Raw genomic sequence first — 20,395 nt, 5'->3', positions numbered from 1 at the left:
CTTTACAAGACCCTAGAGTAGGCAAAAGAAAACAAACCTAAAAACAGAGCCTTAAGGGGGGCCAACGTTCCTCTATGATGAAGTAAAACAACTGGTAAGAGCGTTAACACTAATTACCTTCCTCTAGGCCAGTGACAGACGAGAATAGTGTCCTAGCCTGACTGTGGTCTACTGACCCGAACTACGAGCATCAGAGTTCTTTGAGGCTCAGACTTCAGGGAAGGATTCCCGCTGTTACGCCGGTACACCAGTCCAGACAAAAATGCAATGGAATACGTTCGTCCGTCACCGTCCTCCAGGCGCGTTCACACACAGCAACATTTTTACAGTAGAATGCAAGCTAAAATTTTGCAGCAATGTACAGTACAAATGAGGTTTTAACAAACCCCACTCACTTAGGGCACTTTCTTACATAGTAGAATTGCTGCAATGGAATACCCGCAACAATTCCGCAAGATTTCCACAGTGGCCAAATCCGCGCGTAATGGTGCGGGTTTGGTCACATTTAAGAGATGAGCGAGCATTCTCTGTAAGCGATATACCCGAGAGAGCATCGCCTTTTTTGAGTACCTGCTGGTTCGTCCCTGAAGATTCAGGGGGAACCGCAGGGGTCGGGGGCGGCGAGGGGGAGGAGAGTGAGAGAGATCCCTCTCTCTCCGGATCCCCTCTGCAACCCCCCGCTCACCCCCGCGGCCCCCCCGAATCTTCAGGGACGAACCAGCAGGTACTCGAAAAAGGCGATGCTCTCTCAAGTATATCGCCTTACCGAGTATGCTCGCTCCTCTCTAGTCACATTTTGACTTGCAGATTTCAACCCTTGCATTTCAAGGGTTGAATTCCGCAGCATAAATAAATAGTCATACTGCAAATTGGTCATGGAAAATAGTCACACGATGTGAAGGAGATATTTTAAATCCCCTCCACATGGCTTGTACTGTTAAGGCTGCGGAATTTCTGCAGTGATTCCGCAAGTGGAAATTCCGCAATGTGAGAAGGCAGCGGGGGCTTTCACATTGGCCATACATGCTGCCGAATTTCCACAGTGGATTTCTCTGCAGAAAGCATATAGTGCTTACAATACCAGTTAACTCGGGTTTTGGTGCAGATTTACTCTGAGATGTGCTATCATACCTTGCTGGATAATGAAGTGAGGAAGCTGGGAGCAAGATAAATTTGCATCTACATGGCAGAAAACGTAAAAATTCCTGGAGTGTATTTTTAGACTTACAAAACAAGCGATAGGATGCATTGGTGGAGTTTTGTCCCATTCTTGCAATTATTTTGAAAATGAGACCCAGTTACAGAACAGCTGAAATAGTCCAGACAAATCGTAGTAGCCAATAAGCCAAAAATTACCAATAGATATTAAAAAAAAAAAAAAAAAAAAGGAAAAAATTCATATCTATGACAATGTACTGCTGCTAGCCCAAAAATACAACATTTTTAAAACAACATTTTGTGGGTTGTCAGTCATATCATGCAATTACGGCAGGTACCTGCCAATAGTTTTGTATAAATACCAATTCAGGGTGCATTCACATGAGCGAGTCGTGCCTAACATTCTCAAACGTGACCAACATCGCACAGCACATGGACACTTTGCATCTTCTATTCTCATGTGAGACTTGCATGAAAATAGAGCTTGCTCCGACTACTCAATCTGACAAAGTCGCCGCAATAGAAAAATCAATCATGTAAATACAACAATTGCAAATAATGGGTTCTATTTTCATGCGTCTTGCAATGCACAAAGCTCGCACGATTTTCTCATTTCTTCGAATGCACCCATACTGGGAGATTATATATATGTTTACGTATATGTATCTCGAAATGAATGAATGGATAATGGCACTAATCACAATCTTAACAAGATCTCAGTCTTGAATAGTTTTTTGCACAATTTAGAAAAAAAAATCCTTTATAAATATCCAAAAAGATCTCTTATGACCAATCATAACACATCATTATATAGTGAGTGAAGTACGTCCCTGTGAAGGGCTTTCAGAATTACTTGTAGACTGTTCTGCCTCTGTGATTGGCTTATGACCAATCTATGGCTAGCTTTAGATAAGAATGCCAGCAACTTGTTTTCATGTATGACTGAGAAATTCCTCCATTCTTTGATACGCATCTCGTATTACACAAGGCAAACTTCAAACAAAACCAAAGAATGATGGTCATACCCATGGAAATGCCTTAGGCAGATGATACCACCAACACCCTAGCATGGGGTAGAGGAGCTCCAGATGGCATCATAGCCCAGTCTGGAATGAGCCGCTTTACTTCGGAGGAATCTGAGCCTCATTAGCTCAAGATAGATAAATAGGCTGATAAATCGTTCAGATTCCCACATCCACAGAGAATCCGAATGATTATTGTTTAGTGTAAATGGATGTTCCCATTTAATGGATGAGAATTCGTGAAACGAGACAGATGGGCCAGAACAATCCCCAGCCCGTTCTTTCTCCATTCACTGGCGATGATCGTTCTTGTGTAAAAGCACAGGAATGATCATCAATGGGACAGCCTGTCAGGTCGTCTCATATAAAAGGGGTCTTACACAAGATGCAAATTTTAGTAAACAAAAAACTTTTTATCTCAGAAGTTAGATCCATCAAAAAGACTAAGAACCCTGTAATGGGACCTACTGTAACTACACTAAAATGTTGAGAAAAGTGAGTAAAACTGGAAAGCAGCCAAGTGCTCATTTTTCCTAACATAGGCTCTTAAGTCAATTCCCATTTCTTGTTTTCAATAGTCAGTTTTTTTTAAAGGTCTTTTAAGATCTACTTTAAAGTATTCTTGAGAACCCTTATGTGTACAGGCTAAATAGCCGGTTCCATTGTTTCCGCCAAGTGTGTTTGTAGAATTTGAAGATAAGAAATGTATACAAAAAAAAAAAAAGATAAAATCCATGTCCAGCGAGGCCACATGGGGACAATTCAATTGGCAAATTCTGAGAACATGGCCCCAAAACTTGCCAAGTGGCTGAGCTTGAAAATTAAAAGATGCCTGGTGCTAACAAGTTCTGTGCCAAAAGCTGGGTAAGGCCACATTCATATCCACGCCAGCGGCTCTATTCGAAGCCTGTGGCACAGGTCCAACATGAAATTCCGGACAAAAATAAATAAATAGTACAGCATGCTGTGCCCTTTCATCCAGGAAAGTTTCAGCCTGCATGCTGGAAGGACCCCGCCATGGTCAAAGGGATCCATCATGTGCACTTTATGTGCTGGACGTGGTGGTGCCGATATTTTTGTTGTTCAGCCCCGAGGACAGAACCGAACAACAGATGCCACAACAGAAATGTGTAGAAAGTCTTCTTAGGGCACTTTCACATGGGCAGAATTTGGTCATCACACAGGAAAAAAAGTTTGGTGCAGATTTCCGCAGTGGCAGATTCAGGTGAGCTTTGCAGTCAAATGCCGACTCATGTGAAAAACACCCCCAGAGTCTTTTCACATTAGCGTTTTTGCAAAAAAACACTAGTTTGGGGGAAGGGGGTTTGCAGTATTTTTTTTTGCAAAGCCAGAAGCTGATTCAGAAGGAATGGGAAATATAAAAGGAAGGACTTCTACTTCTCCTACATGTCGGATCCACTTTTGGCTTTGGCTCAAAAAAAAAAAAAAAAAAAAAAAACTGCCAAAAAAAAATAAAAAAAAATGTAAAATGAATGGAGCGGTAGTATGACACTTCATTCATTGCCAGGCACAGAGAGCAACACAAGGATAGAGGAGAAGTTGATTTTAAATCTTCCTCTTGGGCTACTATATGTGAGCAGGGAGCATTGGTCTGAAAGTGCACATGCCCAGGGTTATGTAGATGGAGGGTAGGTCCAATGCTAGCAGTGACACCTATCAATTAGATTACAGATCTGTGCAACATGCACTTGACCTGCAATGTCAACTAGGATATCAGCAATAGGTTGATAAAGTCTCCTCGTTTCCCCAGGTACAGCTCTTAAAACAATAAAACAGAGCCTTGGCTTTTCAGTCAGTGACCAGCTCTATCATTATCTGTCACAAGCACAGAATTAAATCAGTGATGATGGATTTAGTAGAAAGCTTTCTGGCCAGATAAACACTGCTAGGCTTTGTGCTCTGATAAAAACCCCATGCACTATTTATAAAAGGAGCAAGGTGAGCAAGAATGACCTTTGCAGACATTGTGCTATACTGCACTGACTCACCAGTCTGCTGATAACTCCCATCACTAATTGAAAGGCCACAAAAGCACACAAATCATATCTGTATGTACAGAACATGCTCACCAAAAGTACTTAGGAGTAAAAACTGACAGAGGTGTCTAACAGCTGTTCGCACACCCGTCCATAGAAACACCAAAAAGCTATGGCAGAGCCAAAAGTTAAAGGGGTTGTCTCGCGGCGAAAGCGATTTTTTTTTTTTTAAATGGACCCCTACATTATGCCATGTGAAAAAGAAAGCATGTGTTAGTTTTTAACAAGCACATTGCACTTACCTGCATCAGCGTTCTGCAACTTCTTCATTTCTTCTTTTAAAGATGGCGCCGCTGGTCTTCTCCCACGGTGCACCGCGGGTCTTCCCATGGTGCACCGTGGAGTTTCTTCTTCTGTCTTCCGCTTTCCACTGCCGATACAGCCACCTCATTGGCTGATCGGCACACGTGACAGAGGTGGAGCTACGATGACGACGCGGTGACCAGCTCTCCAGCACGAGCGGCCCCATTCACCAGGCAGAAGACCGCACAGCGCAAGCGCGTCTATAAAAGCAAGAAGCCAGCGAAATTAGACGGAGCCATGGAGACGGGGACGCTAGCAACGGAGCAGGTAAGTGAATAACTTCTGTATGTATCATATTTAATGCACGATGTACATTACAAAGTGCATTAATATGGCCATACAGAAGTGTATAACCCCACTTGCTTTCGCGAGACAACCCCTTTAACATGAAATGGGTTGTCCTACCTCCTAGATTGATGACCTATCTAATGTTCAGAGCGGTTTTCCAGAAGCAAACAGCACTGTATATTGCACAGTGGCCTAACATGGTACTGCAAACTGACTTCCATTAAAGTGAATGGGACTCAGCCTGCAGTTCCACATCTGGCCACCGCACAGTATACACAGCCGTTTGCTTCCGAGCAACAAAGCTTATATGTGCATTATAACACCAGCCTGATCAGAACCCCTGCCAATCCAAGATTGATGACCCATGATAAGGGCTCGTCATCAATAGCTGAAGGAGGACAGCCTCTCTAAGAATATTTATGCATAACAGATTTATTGCCTACATTTCAGGAGATAGTGAGGTGTAAAAGTGCTCAAACTCCAATAGTCCCACAGAAATTAATGAAGATGCATGTCTATCGTTCCCATTCATCCAGGGACACATGGGATCCCTATTATTATGATCAATGGGAGTCTCCACATTTGGAACCCCACAGTGTAGTAAGACCTTATTAAGACCCATTTAGACAATTATTGCTTAAAATTCGCTCAAAAGCCGTCTTTTGAGCGATAATCATTGTATCTAAACGTGTGACTATCGTGCACTGTTCGTTCATCGCTCATTTCTAGCCAGCTAGAAATGAGCGATGAGCCTCATCAGCACCGCACACTGATATCTCAGCGGGCGGTGACGATATTCTTTCAGCTGGTATCCCGATGGCAGTTCTCAGTGGGACACCAGCTGAATGCGCCGAGAACAATGCAACTGTTTGCATACTGAAAACAGCTGCATTGTTCAGGGAGCTATTAGCAACTTAAGAGTTATGCAAACATGATTGCTTAAAACTGTCACTCAAACTGTTGTTTGAGTGATTATCGCTCCGTGTAAATGGACCTGTGGCTAGGTGCTCCATTATTTTTATGGGGCAACTCTGTTGACTATTGCAACCAACACTGTGCAGGCAAAAACAAACAGTATATGTAAACTGAGAAAATTATTGTCTCTGGGTGTTGGAATCATTTTGTCAGTTTACATATACTGTAGGCTGACAATTATATATGCATATGGTTTAAAGATGAACCCTGGAACAACATAACAGTCTGACTGTAGAAAATTATTTGTGTACATAGTTACCTTTACTAATTCCTTTTTCTTAAAGAGAAAGTGTCATCAGAAAATGACCTACTGTATAATCAGGTTTTCACATTAAACATATTTAAGAATTTTTGGAGATTTTTATTTTTTCATTTTTGATGTCAATTTATAAATTAAAAAAAAAAAGGCTAAAATCCTACATTTTTCACACGGACTACTAAACTTAATAGTAGTCAGATAATGCCTATTCTGTACTTTGCAACAATCAACTCATATTCACAGGGAGGATTACATTGAAAGATCCACCATTCAGAATAGGTGATCATCTACTTCCCTCCTTGCAAGTATGCCTAGAACAGTCTCCCATAGAAGTCAATAGGTCAGCTTCGGTCCATGGTGTGAATGGCACATGATTTTTTCTTTTTTTCTTCCTACAACAAAAATGTCTCAAAGCTGCTGTAAAGCACTTCTCTGCAAAGGCAGGATGGCCACCCCCATAGTCATGTACAGGCGGAGTTTAAAAAAAAAAAAATCTACAAATCAGAAAATAAAAAACAGATTCTATAGAGAAACAGAAAATGTAAATGCAAAATCTGATGCACTCCCTTTAGTCTTTGGAAATCTCTTTGTGAGCTAAATTATTTTTGTACTAACACCATACCGATCAAATTTGATAAGTTTTAGGGCCCTTTTACACGGAATTCTTAGGCTCACTCACACAAACGTTTTTTTACCGTGTAATATGTGGTAATTAACTTTACTTTCAACGGTACCTCTGACACATATGGCGCAAATAATAACGCAACATGCACTTCCTTGGTGTATATTATGCGTGCATACACGCCAAGATAGTGTATGGAGATTTGTTGGCACGCAGTTGTCTGCAATGCATTACATATGTGCTGCGTGTGCGGTAAACCCTTGTGTGTGAGCTCTGAGCGTTCAGATTCTCACAGGAATCGGAATAATTGCTCAGTATAAACGCTGCCAGTGACTGAACCACGCACAATAGTTTGTTTGCTTATCGTTGAGTTTTTGTAGGCACAAAAATTAAATGATGATCGGCCTGTATAAACAGGCAGTCGTTTGTCTATGAATGACTGCCTGTTTACTGTGAATGGAGGCGGGAGGACGGAATAGATCTCCAGTTGCTCTACCTCTATTCACAGAGTGGTCATCATTGATGTGTGAAAGCACAGGAGTGATAAATTGCTGAGATGACTGTCAGGCGCTTAAAGGGGTTGTCTCGCGGCAGCAAGTGGGGTTATACACTTCTGTATGGCCATATTAATGCACTTTGTAATATACATCGTGCATTAAATATGAGCCATACAGAAGTTATTCACTTACCTGCTCCGTTGCTAGCGTCCTCGTCGCCATTGATCCGTCTAAATTCGCCGTCTTCTGGCGATTTTAGACGCGCTTGCGCAGTCCGGTCTTCTGCCTGATGAATGGGGCCGCTCGTGCCGGAGAGCTGGTCCCGCGTCATCGTAGCTCTGCCCCGTCACGTGTGCTGATTCCAGCCAATCAGGAGGCTGGAATCGGCAATGGACAGCACAGAGCCCACGGTGCACCATGGGAGAAGACCCGCGGGGCATCGTGGGTGAAGATCCCGGTGGCCATCTTGGAGAAGGAAGAAAGAAGTCGTCGCAGAGCGGGGATTCGGGTAAGTAATATATATATATATATATATATATATATATATATTTTTTTTTTAACCCATCCCTTGGGTTTGTCTCACGCCGAACGGGGGGCCTCTTGAAAAAAAACAAAAAAACAGTTTCAGCGTGAGACAACCCCTTTAAGCGCTCTGCCCATGTAAAACGACCCTGTGACTACAAGCTTATTTGCACGCGGGCCGTGTGACTGTGCCCCATCATCTGCCTTCACCTAAAGCCCCTAAAACTTTATGACAAAGCAAATTCTAACAGGGAATACTGGTGTCTTATGTGGGGAGCTGATATATTTTTTAAGCTATATCCCATTCCCTGAAGACAGGCGGAGTATGAAGAACAGAGCCGTCTCGCTGTATTCTGCATACCCCGCTTGGAGCTCTCGGCTGTATAACAGCTGGGCGCTCCGTGCAGAAAACAGCTGGATGCAGACGACATCTCCTCCGCTCAGAGCGGGGAACAGCTGGATGCAGACGGCAAGCGTCTCCACTTGTCTTCTGCATCCTCTGCTCAAAGCTCAAGGAGATCGCTCAATGTGTGAGAGATCAACTTGCGCTGTTAAAGATTTTTCGAGCGAAAATTAAAAGAAAAAGATAGGAGAGAGATAAGAAAGAAAAAAAATTGAATTGAAAAGGAAGTTTGAGAAAATGCTGATGTATAGGTACTTCTTGTCCCTATTAATGACTCCTTGGCAGTATTGCAGTTTACAACAACCTGTGCAGATCACCAGTTATATCTCCAGCTTATCCCGGCAGTAGGAGCTAGCAGTGGTTCAGGAACTTGCAGGCAGACTCACCCATTCGTAGTGGTCATTTTGCAGAGTTTAGGCTTATTCAGCCTGTTATGAGATGCAACATTCCATACAACTCCCTCTTAAGGTATTGTTTTTTAGTAAGGGCTGGGTTACTAAATGGTTTGTGTTTTTTAATTTGTCTCCAATACAAATAGAAAATCAGCATACATAGGAAACCAACAAATCCAAACAGACCTAAAGCAGTACAAAGCCTTCCCGGGGGCTGTCACAGGGCAGCTCATGGATATCATGCTCTACTGGAAGCCCCCTACGGTTATTTTGTACTCCTCATCCTTAGAGACAATGGAGTTCACTAAATAAGAACCAAGTGGTCATTTCCACAGACATGCTGAAACAAAACAAATCAGCCCAGAGAAGGAGTTTCTGAAAGCTGTTCATGGGATCATTGCTGGAGACCAGTGGACTGCAGACACACAAACTTGTTATTGCACAACACAAACTAAAACCACATTATTTATTATACAATCTAAAAAAAAAAAAAAAAAAAAATAATATGGCTATAGCTTTTATATTGTGTAATAAAGTCTGTATGTGTGCCGTCCACTTGTCTCCAGCAATGATCCCATGAACAGCTTTCAGAAACCCTTCTATGGGTGGATTTATTTTGCTTTTAGTCTCAAGTGTTTGAGCTTCTATTTCCACATTACATTTCTAACAGCCAATTTGCTACATAGTTGCGCTACGACAGATGTTTACACCACTATATAGGTTACCAATAAATGGTCATTTTTATCAGTGGACCTATGCTTTTTACCAACAGTAATGGCCCTTACACGGGACGGCAGTCGTTTAAACAACCGCATGAGTGCCGACGTCGCGGCTAAGGTTGTTAGCGCTTGTGCAGAGTGTCTAGACTGCAAGACTTCACCGCTAGATCATGTGCTTCTCACTCAGCGCTCCATCTTCTATGTGGAGTGTTTACACTGAACGACTACCCGTGATCCAGCGAGGGTTTTTATGCTGACTGAAAGTCAGCGATAGAGAGTAGTGAACGATCATCCTCCCATATAAAATGACCCATAGGCCTCATGTCCACAGAGGTTTTTTCACCACATATTACATATGTGATGAATCAATGTAGATATGGAGCAGCACTCGGGAATATTCATCAAGCCAACAACTTTATTGTGCCCAGAGCATAATATGTCTATTATGCTCTGGGCACAATAAAGTTGTTGGCTTGATGAATATTCCCGAGTGCTGCTCCATATCTACATTGATTCATCACTTTGGACTGATCCGGAATCCAGGATGGGAGTGAGCGTGTAGTTGTTACCCGATACAAGATTCCTCCCTCTTGCTTTGAGGTTTGGTGTGTGCTGTGGTCTACTGTGTTATTACGACATATTACATATGTGATGTGATGTGCTTGGGCCGCGTTATACGCAGTCAATGAAATTAAATGAACTTTCGTTGATCCATGCACATGTGCGTGGTAATATCCTGGGGATAGATCATCAATAGTATTTTTCTATTTTCCCCAGAAAACCCCTTTAAATTATCCAACTTTCATCTACTTTTTACAATAAGCTACAATTATTCCACTCCATGCATTTCTGTAGACTGGAAGGTGACAGCGCTGTTCACACCGGACTGAAAACCAACACTGCATTCTGTTTCCTGCTATAACCAAAGCTTGGTAATAGCCAAACAGTTGGCTTCTTTCAATGGAGAATAATGGAAGAGATTGTGTTTTACATGAGAACCTTTTAAAAAAGGATTGTACCAAATAGAACGTAAATAAGATTTTGAAGACACATTGCAATTGTACACAGGGGCCACTACAAAAACTTTTTAAACGCTATCCCTTTTTCCTCTCACTGTTGACAAGTACACAGGTCTCAATGTCAGCATTTCAAAAACTGCATCTGTTCCACGAAACATAGTATTAGAAGAAAGTTCTGATTGTCTACCATGAAATTATCGCATTTTATGGACTGCAACCTAAAAGCCTTGCTTAAAGGCTTTTTTTTTTGTAAAAACCACATAATTCTGTGGTCTGCCAACCAATGATCCAACACTACCGGTTCTGTATATACACTTGGTTGTGCAGAAGAATTCCTGGATCATCAGATGCCGGATTACGGGTTGTTTACTTTCGAACATTTCCCTTCCTGTATACATAATATCTGCTGCACAGACTCTGTGCCTTTTGCGGGAGAACACTCCTGTTTGTTTGCCTGTGGGACATGTCTACTAACACACCTACTGTGATTTAGTGATGACACAGGCTGAATCACAATGCACACGCTGTTATTATACGTAATGTTGGAGGGGTCATAAAAACAATGGTAAATCATTTCCAGCTGGAGATTAAAAAGTATTACAGGGAATTCTACAATGAACTCTCAAACTGGCAGGCTCATTTTTTCCTTTCTGTTATGGAGCACACACACCACTTCAAACACCTTAGACTACATGTGGAAAGCCAGAACTACGTTTTATAAGGTTCGAAAACTGGCTCTACACTTGTAGGTTAGATGATGACCTGCGATTTAATGCGAGACACACAGATCTAACCTTAAACAGAGAGAGATACCCCAAAAAGATACAGAAGGGTAGCATAAGATTGTTCGACTGCCAGCCGTTCCTTCCAAGTCCTCCATAAAGGGTCCTTTTACATGGGACCATTGTCAGCGTCTGTCCGACAATTGTCCTAACGATTATTAACACAGGAGCAATAACTGTTCAATGAATGGAGGTAGAACACGAGGAGATCTCTTCCGGCCGGCCGCCTCTATTCACCTTACACACGCTGTCATTCATAGACGAACAATTGCCTGTTTACACAAGCCGATCATCATTTAATTTCAGACCTGCCTGAACTGAAGGATGAACAATAAAGGGAAAAAATTATTGTTTGTCGTTCAGTAGCTGCCACTGTTTACTTTGAATGATTGCTGTTCAGTATTACACCGATCTAGGGAGAAATTGGACAAATCGTTGCATAGAAGAGGGCCCAAACTCACATGTTCGGCTAAGCGCGGCTTATTTCCGTCAGCTGAAAATCAGGTGATTTGTCCAATATTTGTCTAGTTTGTATGGCCGGCTTTTATGGCATTTTGGTTCATTTAAAAAAAAACAAAAAACGATAAAATCTGTCTTAAAGATCTATTAGACTATAACTAAAAACCATTCCATATTAAATGGGTTGTCTCATTGTGATCCACCCCTCTAACATGGTCATCCTCTGATTAGACTTCCAAGACCCCAAGTAACACTGGATTTTGCTGGTGGAAACAGCGGCTAGCCAGGCAAGTCCTGTGAAAGGCCATTCAAATGCAAAGGCCACTAGAATGTAATACATGAGTCTGACAGAGCAAGAGCCTCTCCACGTTGGCATTTCTAGCTCATATAAGGGGTTCCACCCATGATGCACATACGCCCTAAAAAGAAATATGTACAGGGGGTTGACCTGCTTAGACACCTTTATAATAAAAATAAGGGATAATGTATAAAAACCTATTTACAGTAATTGAGCTTTGACAACTCAAGAAGTTAAGCAAGAGTAACGACTCTTAAGGACCGTTATAGGTAAATTGTACCAGGTGCTGCCAACAATCTAATATCTGTAGGGACTCCTGGTGGCCACTCACGGGATATTTAACAGTCATTATGCTTTGTTACTCTGAACATAAGTGGCATTAAAAATTATTTAATAGATTCTTATGTCTCCACACTCTGAAGATATCACACATTCAGTGGGTTTACGAGGAAATCGTGGCTGACAGTAAGAGCTCTCTCAAATGGGCTTTTCCTTCTGCGTGTCGTGGGCATATTTCCCGCATGGGGCTCACGCAGCAATACACAATGCATTGCATACTGCTGCATGCCAACAAATTCACATACATTAATTATCACGCGTAATATGCACCAAGTTAGAGTATGTTATGTCCTTTCTTGCATGTGAGAGGTGCTGTTGAAAGTCATGTAAAATTTATTACCGCGTATTACGCATGCAAAACCCGCAACGTGATAAAAAATGCCCATGTGAGAAAGGAAAGTAGTTGGCCATCTTTGTTCATAAAGATGTTACATATTATGACTAGTGATGAGCGAGCATACTCGCTAAGGGCAATTGCTCGATCGAGCATTGCCCTTAGCGAGTACCTGCCCGCTCAGAAGAAAAGATTCGGCTGCCGGCGACGGGCAGGGAGCGGTGGGGGGACGGGGGGACGGAGGGGAGATCTCTTTCTCCCCCCTGCTCACTGCCGCAATTCACCTCTCACCCGCATTGGCAGCTGAACCTTTTCTTCCGAGCGGGCAGGTACTCGCTAAGGACAATGCTTGATCGAGTAATTGTCCTTAGCGAGTATGCTCGCTCATCTCTACTTATGACAAATACTGAAAAAATTGACTTGGCACCATTTGTATGATGTAAAGGGACTTTATCTCCTTCCAGAAAATTGTCTCTGAAGCAGATACTGCAACTGAACCATTATAAATCCACAAAGTGAAGATTTTAGATATTTATGTTTTGTGGCTTTTTCACTTTTGGTCATTTTGGCATGTTTTTCCATTTCTAGGCTTCGGTGTAGGGAAAAAAACAGCAGATTGAAAAAAGGCCACCCAAGATAACACTTGTAACATCTAATTTAAACAAGCCCCATCCCCCCAAGAAGAGTTTGTGTGAAACCAAGCTGCAGTAAGTGAGTACTATCTAAAGCACCCTAAGAGCCCTTTCATATGGGCCGAATATTTTCATATTTGGCTAAAAAACGCTGTTAAATCTGTTGCTGTGGATTACCACTGATTGCACAACCATATTTTCCAGCCATACTTTTTTACTGACTGAATATGGACAGCAAATGGGTCCAAATAGTCAAGTTGGTGTATTAAGATATTCATTTTTAACGCAGGTCTATATTCCGTGAAAAAAAAACAAAAAAAAACCACCAGACACAAATCGACCATTAGGGTGCATTCAGACGACCGTATATCGGCTGGGTTTTCACACCCAGCCGATATACAGCGTCTCTCTCTGCAGGGGGAGGAGGCTGGAAGAGCCAGGAGCAGTGCTCTGAGCGCCTGCCCCCTCTCTGCCTCCTCTCCACCCCCTCTGCACTATTTGCAATGAGGAGAGGTGGGACGGGGTCGGAACTAATTCTCAGAATTTAGCCCCGCCCCCACCCTGCCTCCTTTAATTGCAAATAGTGCAGAGGGGTGGAGAGGAGGCAGAGAGGGGGAGGGAGCTCAGAGCACTGCTCTAAGCTCTTCCAGCCTCCTCCCTCTGCAGAGAGAGACACCGTATATCGGCTGGGCGTTATATGTTGACTCACCCTTCCATCCTTCCGAGGTTGGTAAAATGGGTACCCAGCTTGGTGCGGGGTAATGAATAAATTACCTGAAAGCGCTGCGGAATAAGTTGGCGCTATACAAAAAACAAGATTTATTTTTATTATTTACATCAACTGGGCCTTCTTGCAGTTTTTTTGGGCACGTGAAAAACAGATGACATACGGATGTAACAGAGACTTTTTAAAAAAATGCATGCGACACACTATAAAATTTTTGTAACCGACCGAAGTTGCATGCGCCAGTTTGAATGAGCCTTAAGACATTTTTGAATCTTAGCTTCCAGAAAGCCATTGGGAGGAGTGTTTGAGACAAAACACATTATTGAATGATTCAATAGTAAAATTCCATGTGTAGATGATAGCGGGGTTCATGCACAACAGATCTGTTGCTTCAGGTGTAATATTTGTTCATAGACATCTCCTACATCGATGAGTTTCTACATAGAGCCAAATTGTCCCCAGTGACAAGGCTGCTCCAAAGCATTGGGAAGAGCCAACTGCAAATTCATCTCTGCTCAGTTGTAGGAAAGAGGCTAGCAGGTGTGTTAAGGGCCGTGGAAGGAACAAAGCATGCACTGTACTCCCGTCCACACCACCTTTATTAATCTGACAGTCAGTCCATTTTCTTAACTCTTTGCGTGCTACATCCTGAACAGAAGCACAACAAAGATCCAACCAAGGGCTTTCCAGAAAGTTAGTGAATAGTAAGGGTGTGTTCACATGTAGCTGATTTTGGTGCTGATCTGCAGCAGATTTCATCCCTTTAAAAATTTAAATTCAATTAAAAAGGTGAAATGTGCTGCAGATCCACAACAAAATCTGCAAAAAAAATAAGCTACACCTGAAGATCCCCTATAGCTTGCAAAGGTCAGTCGCGATGCACGTGTGCGCTGGCGAGTCTGATATCTTGTTTACAAACTCTATTGCTATATCGAGTGAAGGGAGGGCTTTGCCCACGACTGGTGCCATACGTCGCAGATGTGCGCCTGACTGTCTGCTGAGTCTAACAGGGGATTGTGACTGGTACACATAAAAACTATGGCAGCTGAATCCAGACACGCACAGTGTAATCCCTACAGGGTTATCCAAGTTTATCAAAGTACCCTGAAATCAATGTTATTTAAACACTCAGTGAAGTTTAGATGAACTACAATACACTCTCTGGATGCCAGCACAAACTTGCTTTAACAAAAAAGTTTCCAATGAACTACTACTATTTTATATACATTTATAGCATTTCTTTAAAAAGTCAAAAATTGAACGTCACTTTCCCTATTACTGCCTCCTTTATTATAGCCATTGTGCAAAAGCATTGTTATCACTGTAGTAAGGAGACAGCCATACACCTGAATTCATACATGCAAGGTAATCCCTCCAGGGTCAGGGTTACCAATACAATGTATCTGAAATGTAAACATATTTACAAATGTAAGTAAACGATGACTGATACAAGTGCAGCAAGTGCAATGTAGCATAAACTACAAGAAGATGTTCAGGAAAAGTGGCAATGTTATACTTTGTAATACTCTAAAGTGGCTCACATGTGCAGGCAGGTGGTGCCCCTAAACTTCAGGCTGGCAGTGAACTTTTAGATATAGTAGATATGTTGCTTCACTCTTACCTGGGAAGTGCAGTGCTGCCAGCTGGTCTTCTACTGAATCAGATGAGCTTCCATTAGGACCACAGACATCAGCCTTGCTTAAGTTGCCAGTGGTCAGTGTGTTGCTGTTCTTAGTGTTTGCCTTCCTCCCCTACCATGCTGTTTACTTTCTTCGCCTGCCTTTTGATCTGCCTTATTCCCTTATGTACTTCCTCTCCTCCTCTTCTCCTTCCTCTCATTCACTTCCAAACTACCTCAGTCCTTGTTCCCTTCTCCCTCTCTCTGGGTCTGTCTGCACACCTCCCCCCTCATGCCTCTCCCTTGCACAGGGCTAGAGGCAGGGTCTCCCTAGAACAATTGAAGGCCCAACCTCTAGCAACTCCCAGATTCCAAAAGGCAGGATTAGGTTGCAGGCTGTCCACTCCCACACTCGCCTGTTGATTCCAGACGTGTCTCAGGAGACAACAAAAAATGCCAAAATATAAGAATATATCTAGTTATTTGCATCTTGTGGTTTTGCATTCCTGGTAACTGCGGAAACTCTCAGACTTTACGTTTGCAGGATATCTCTGGAGGGTTTCGTTAGTTACCTCACTCCTATAACCTGCGTCTCTGCCTTTATCTTCATCAGCTATGGTTAGGAACGAAAGCCAAAAGTCTGCGCTCACACTTTTCCATTCATCCATTGTATAGCAGGATGAGCCGTAATGGGAGATTTGACCATAAAGCCCCTTATGTATAGCAGTACTCTGCATTAGTATTTGTAAGGGCAAAAACAGGAGTGGAACCCACAGAGTAAAAGTACAAGGGAAAGATTTGCATTTCTTCTGTTTTTTTTGTACACACTTCTGGTTTTGGTTCACAAAGACTAGTACAAAATACAGACCAAAATATTACCGTGTGAAAGAGGTCTAAACATCATTCACAACTATTTTCCATAGTTGTAAAGTTAAATAGGCACTACACAAACATGTGACTATGTGATAGTCAATATGATAATTTGTAAAAGTGTGAATCACCTAAAATTAGTTTTTAGTGCTAAGAAATCCCTCCACAGTGCTGGCCACTAGGGGTCTCACTTCCACCCAATTTGCTGTCCATTGCCTGTTGTCATGTGAAGTCTGTCTCTAGTAACTGAGACACCATGATGAATTACAGCAAGGGGGGGTCTTTGCTTGCTGGTGTCTCATGATGTCCACAGAAATCTACAGAGGGAGGAGGAGGAAGTTGCTGGAGATAGACAGAAGCATATGAACTCACATAGAGAAGTTGTTGCAGCTTTTAGAAAATGATTTAATGTCTCACAACTACTGGAATCACATCTACACTGCTCAGTAATACTACTACTAATGCCCTCCATGATGCTGTTATTTATGAAGGTGTGCTACAGAGAGATGGAGAAGACGATATCCCACTGTTTATAGGAGCAATCATAACAGCAGTCTTCACCCACCATCTCAGAGAAGACTGAGAAGTAGGCTAAATGCACACGAATGTAATTAGTTGCATGCCGCTTGCATGTGACGGTCACACGACACACAGCAAGTATGCAATGACATTTCATACTTGCTTTGCTGCGAACTGCTGATTGCCATGCACTATCTTGGAGTGTATGTGCACATAATACGCGGCAAGATAGAACATGCTGCGATCTTTATTGCATGCGTATTTCGTGCAATATGTGTGATCAGCAGCATGGAAGCTTATGGCAGACTGGTACATCGTATTACATGTGCAGAATACGCGGTGACAATACTGTTGTGTGAAGGAGCTCTTAGAAATGGTCCTGCAGAGGGGAAATTTGGGAAAAATACAGGATGCAAGTCATATTAATTAATTGTAGTTGTGAGGTATGGGGATTATTTACATGGCTGTAATAAGTGATAGCAATGAAGGATTTGATTCAGTTGTTGCATGGCTGCTTGTGATATTTTTCCCATGGTGAAATACTGAGTTAACTCCTCCCTGACTTTAGGGTGATGCTGTATCAACATGAAGGCCCAACTTGGGCGTATTTGCGCAATCATAGTTTGGGTCTGTTCATATGCAGGTATTTTTCCTGTTCATTTCGGTTGCATGAAAAAACGTAGCATGCTCTATTTTCCTGCGCATTTGTGCACCAAACCTCTAGTAGAAGTCAATGAGAAGGCACAAAGTGCACAAAAGACATGCTAGGAGATGCGTGAATCAGGGTGGATTCAGACGACCGTATATCGGCTCGGTTTTCACGCCGAGCCGATATACGGTGTCCTCATCTGCAGGGAGCGGATGATGGCAGAGCCAGGAGCAGGAACTGAGCTCCGGACCCCTCTCTGCCTCCTCTCCACCCCTCTGCACTATTTGCAATGAAAGGAGGCTGGATGGGGTGGGTCTAAGTGCCATGAATTAGCCCCGCCCCTGCCCCGCCTCTTCCCATTGCAAATAGTGCAGAGGGGCGGAGAGGAGACAGAGAGGGGGCGGGAGCTCAGAGCACTGCTCCTGGCTCTTTTAGGCTCCTCCCCCTGCAGAGATACACGACGTATATCGGCTGGACGTGAAAACCCAGCCGATATACGTTCATCTGAATCCAGCCTGACTGCATAATTGCACAAGAAAAACAACACATCTAGAACTCATTAGACTAATTACCCATTTTAATTGGTACGTCTTTGCTTGCCGCATGCAAATGAGCATGGAAAATGTACAGTAAAATGGACATTCATTGATCCATGCACATGTTCGTGTAGACACTGTGTATCGATACGCATGATAAATAGATCCCAGCACGCTCTATTTCTCTGTGTACCACGCAGCGTGAGCCCTGTACATTTGTATAGGCAGCGTATGAAGCGCTGTCCATACGCAATACATTGCACATGTGCTTCGATTTCATACGCATGTGCCCTGTTTGTTTTCCTAACAGAAATTTGCAGTTTCCGCCAGATTGAGTTTATGTTAGGCCAGGTTTTTACATATCACTTTACAGGTTTTACATGTGAATTCATCTACATTTAATAATTGCCTTTCCATGCTTTCATTGGACACAAACACTGCATTTTTGAGGGCCTGTTGCCCTGTGTGAACTTGGTCTAATCCTGCTACTTGGAAACTTGCAGCAGGATCCTCCAATGTGCGGTCATCTTTAGAACCCATTACTCGAAAAGAACATCTCCCTTAAGTTACTCTCCATGTGAGATTTATAGGAACTTTCAGTTTTGGCACAGTATGCATTGTGCAGTTATAGAGCACACACTGGTGTCCAGTACTTCTGTCTCTATGTGTGAAGACAAGACTGACCTTTCATTCTGTAGCCAAAAGCAAGGTGTGGTTGAAATGTAATGAGATCTGGAGCTGCGGGGAAGGGGCTGCTGCATTATGGATATGAAAATATCCAACATATGTTTCATATTCTTATCCGTCCGCATCATACATCTACTTATTTATTTAAAGGTTTTCCGACTGTGAAAATCATTAGGAAGATATAGTGTTGTGGATAAAATAGCCTGCGGGGGAACACAGCTGCACAGACAAAAGTCCAGAAAACATCCAGGATAAAAAACAGATAGTAGCAGAACAGGGAGAACTAATCCTGGACTTGCACATAAAGAGACTGTTGTTTTGTTTGTCAACAACAGTTTCTAACTAGAACATTGAAAATCCTTCGCAATCCAATTTATGGCCCACACTGAGAGCCAGTGGAAAAAAAGGCCTATGTCCATTTAGTTAACTCTTTTGTGCCTTATGTGGCGAAGAGTGTTAAGGCAGCAGAAATGCAGTCCTAAGCTCTTGCTCACGACCTGAAGGTTGTGGGTTCAATCCTTGCGTGGTTCTGATAGCCGGCTCAAAGCTGACTCAGCCTTTGATCCTTCCGAGGTCTGTAAAATGAGTATCCAGCTTGCTGGGGGGTTAAAAGATGACTGGGGAAGGCAATGGCAAACCATCCAGCGAAAACAGTCTGCCAAGAAAACATCACAGTGTGACCTGACCAGAGGAGTCCGTCATGACTCGGTGCTTGCACCAGGGGACTTTACCTTTGTGTTAATAAGCCACAGTTGATCCAGGGGATGGCAAAAAAACACCTTTGAATGGCATACAAGTAGACCAGTTTGCCATAGAGTGCAAAAAAACTCTTAGATCCTGACTAGCAATCAAATAGATCCCTGGTTCCCTGCACTCGGAAATGAAAACTAGTGTTGAGCGATTATAATGTTTGAGATAATCAGTTTGGGAACGACTGACCCAATTTAAAAATAATAATCGTATAAATAGTATTAAAAATATGGTTTTCTAATTTGGCCTCCTTGAACAATAGTGATGGTAGTAGCTGTCCAGTGGATAGCACTGCTGCCTTGCAGTGGTGGGGTCCCAGGATCAAAATTCCCATCAAGTTCAGATTTAAACCTAGAACTCCAGGACTGCAGGGCAACAGTGCTAAGCCAGCACACCTGTCCTTTCTGCTCAAAGCAGAGCACAAATATTTTGGCAGGATGATCCAATCTAGCAAAAAAAGTGGCCAGATTTTATTGCCCGGCTAATCATGATGAGTAACACTATTGCAGACCAGTGGGAACCGTGTGCCGGTGGAAAGGGAGCAGGGTAGGTGAGTGTCTCTTATTTTATGCTGGTACTGCAGGCTGAGCTGGTTTCCCCCAGGTAACTCTTTTCAACACCAACAACCCTATTTTTGTGTTTTTACAAAGAACCCTTTCCTAAATCTATCCAATCATTCAACCATTATCAAAACCAGTGGGATCATGCTCAATAATCTTACTGTTCAGGTGATAAAAAAATGCTTTTGAATTTTTAAGTGAAATCCAATTGCTTTTAACTGCAAGCACTCACCCGTGTTTTCATTCGGGTCTGCAAAAAAATAAGTTAACGTGTTGTTTGTGGGGACGATTTACATGTAAAAAGATTTGCTATTTCTTCTAAAGGCCCATTTACACCAGCCGATGATCGCTAAAAGATCGCTCAAACGATAGTTTGAGTGACAGCTTAGAGCGATCATT

At 42.6% G+C, this 20,395-nt stretch overlaps 1 protein-coding gene across 4 annotated transcripts in view; it reads right to left on the bottom strand.

Annotated features, from left to right (window-relative positions):
* The window catches only part of LOC136632689 (pleckstrin homology domain-containing family A member 7-like), a 212,777-nt gene that overhangs the window by 64,743 nt on the left and 127,639 nt on the right, over positions 1-20,395 (bottom strand). For 2 of the 4 annotated variants that reach the window (XM_066607735.1, XM_066607739.1), the window contains exon 1: positions 15,429-15,718. The exons of 1 other annotated variant lie outside the window; for it this stretch is intronic. The gene's annotated coding sequence lies outside the window, so the exon portion shown is untranslated. Of the gene's footprint in view, positions 1-15,428; positions 15,720-20,395 lie in introns of those variants that run through there. One more of the 4 variants, XM_066607738.1, reaches the window with a different exon arrangement.

Source organism: Eleutherodactylus coqui, chromosome 6, assembly GCF_035609145.1.
Source record: "Eleutherodactylus coqui strain aEleCoq1 chromosome 6, aEleCoq1.hap1, whole genome shotgun sequence".
In the NCBI taxonomy this organism is placed as follows: domain Eukaryota; kingdom Metazoa; phylum Chordata; class Amphibia; order Anura; family Eleutherodactylidae; genus Eleutherodactylus; species Eleutherodactylus coqui.
Note: the sequence above shows the minus strand (reverse complement) of the source record. Positions and strands in the feature narration are given on the sequence as shown.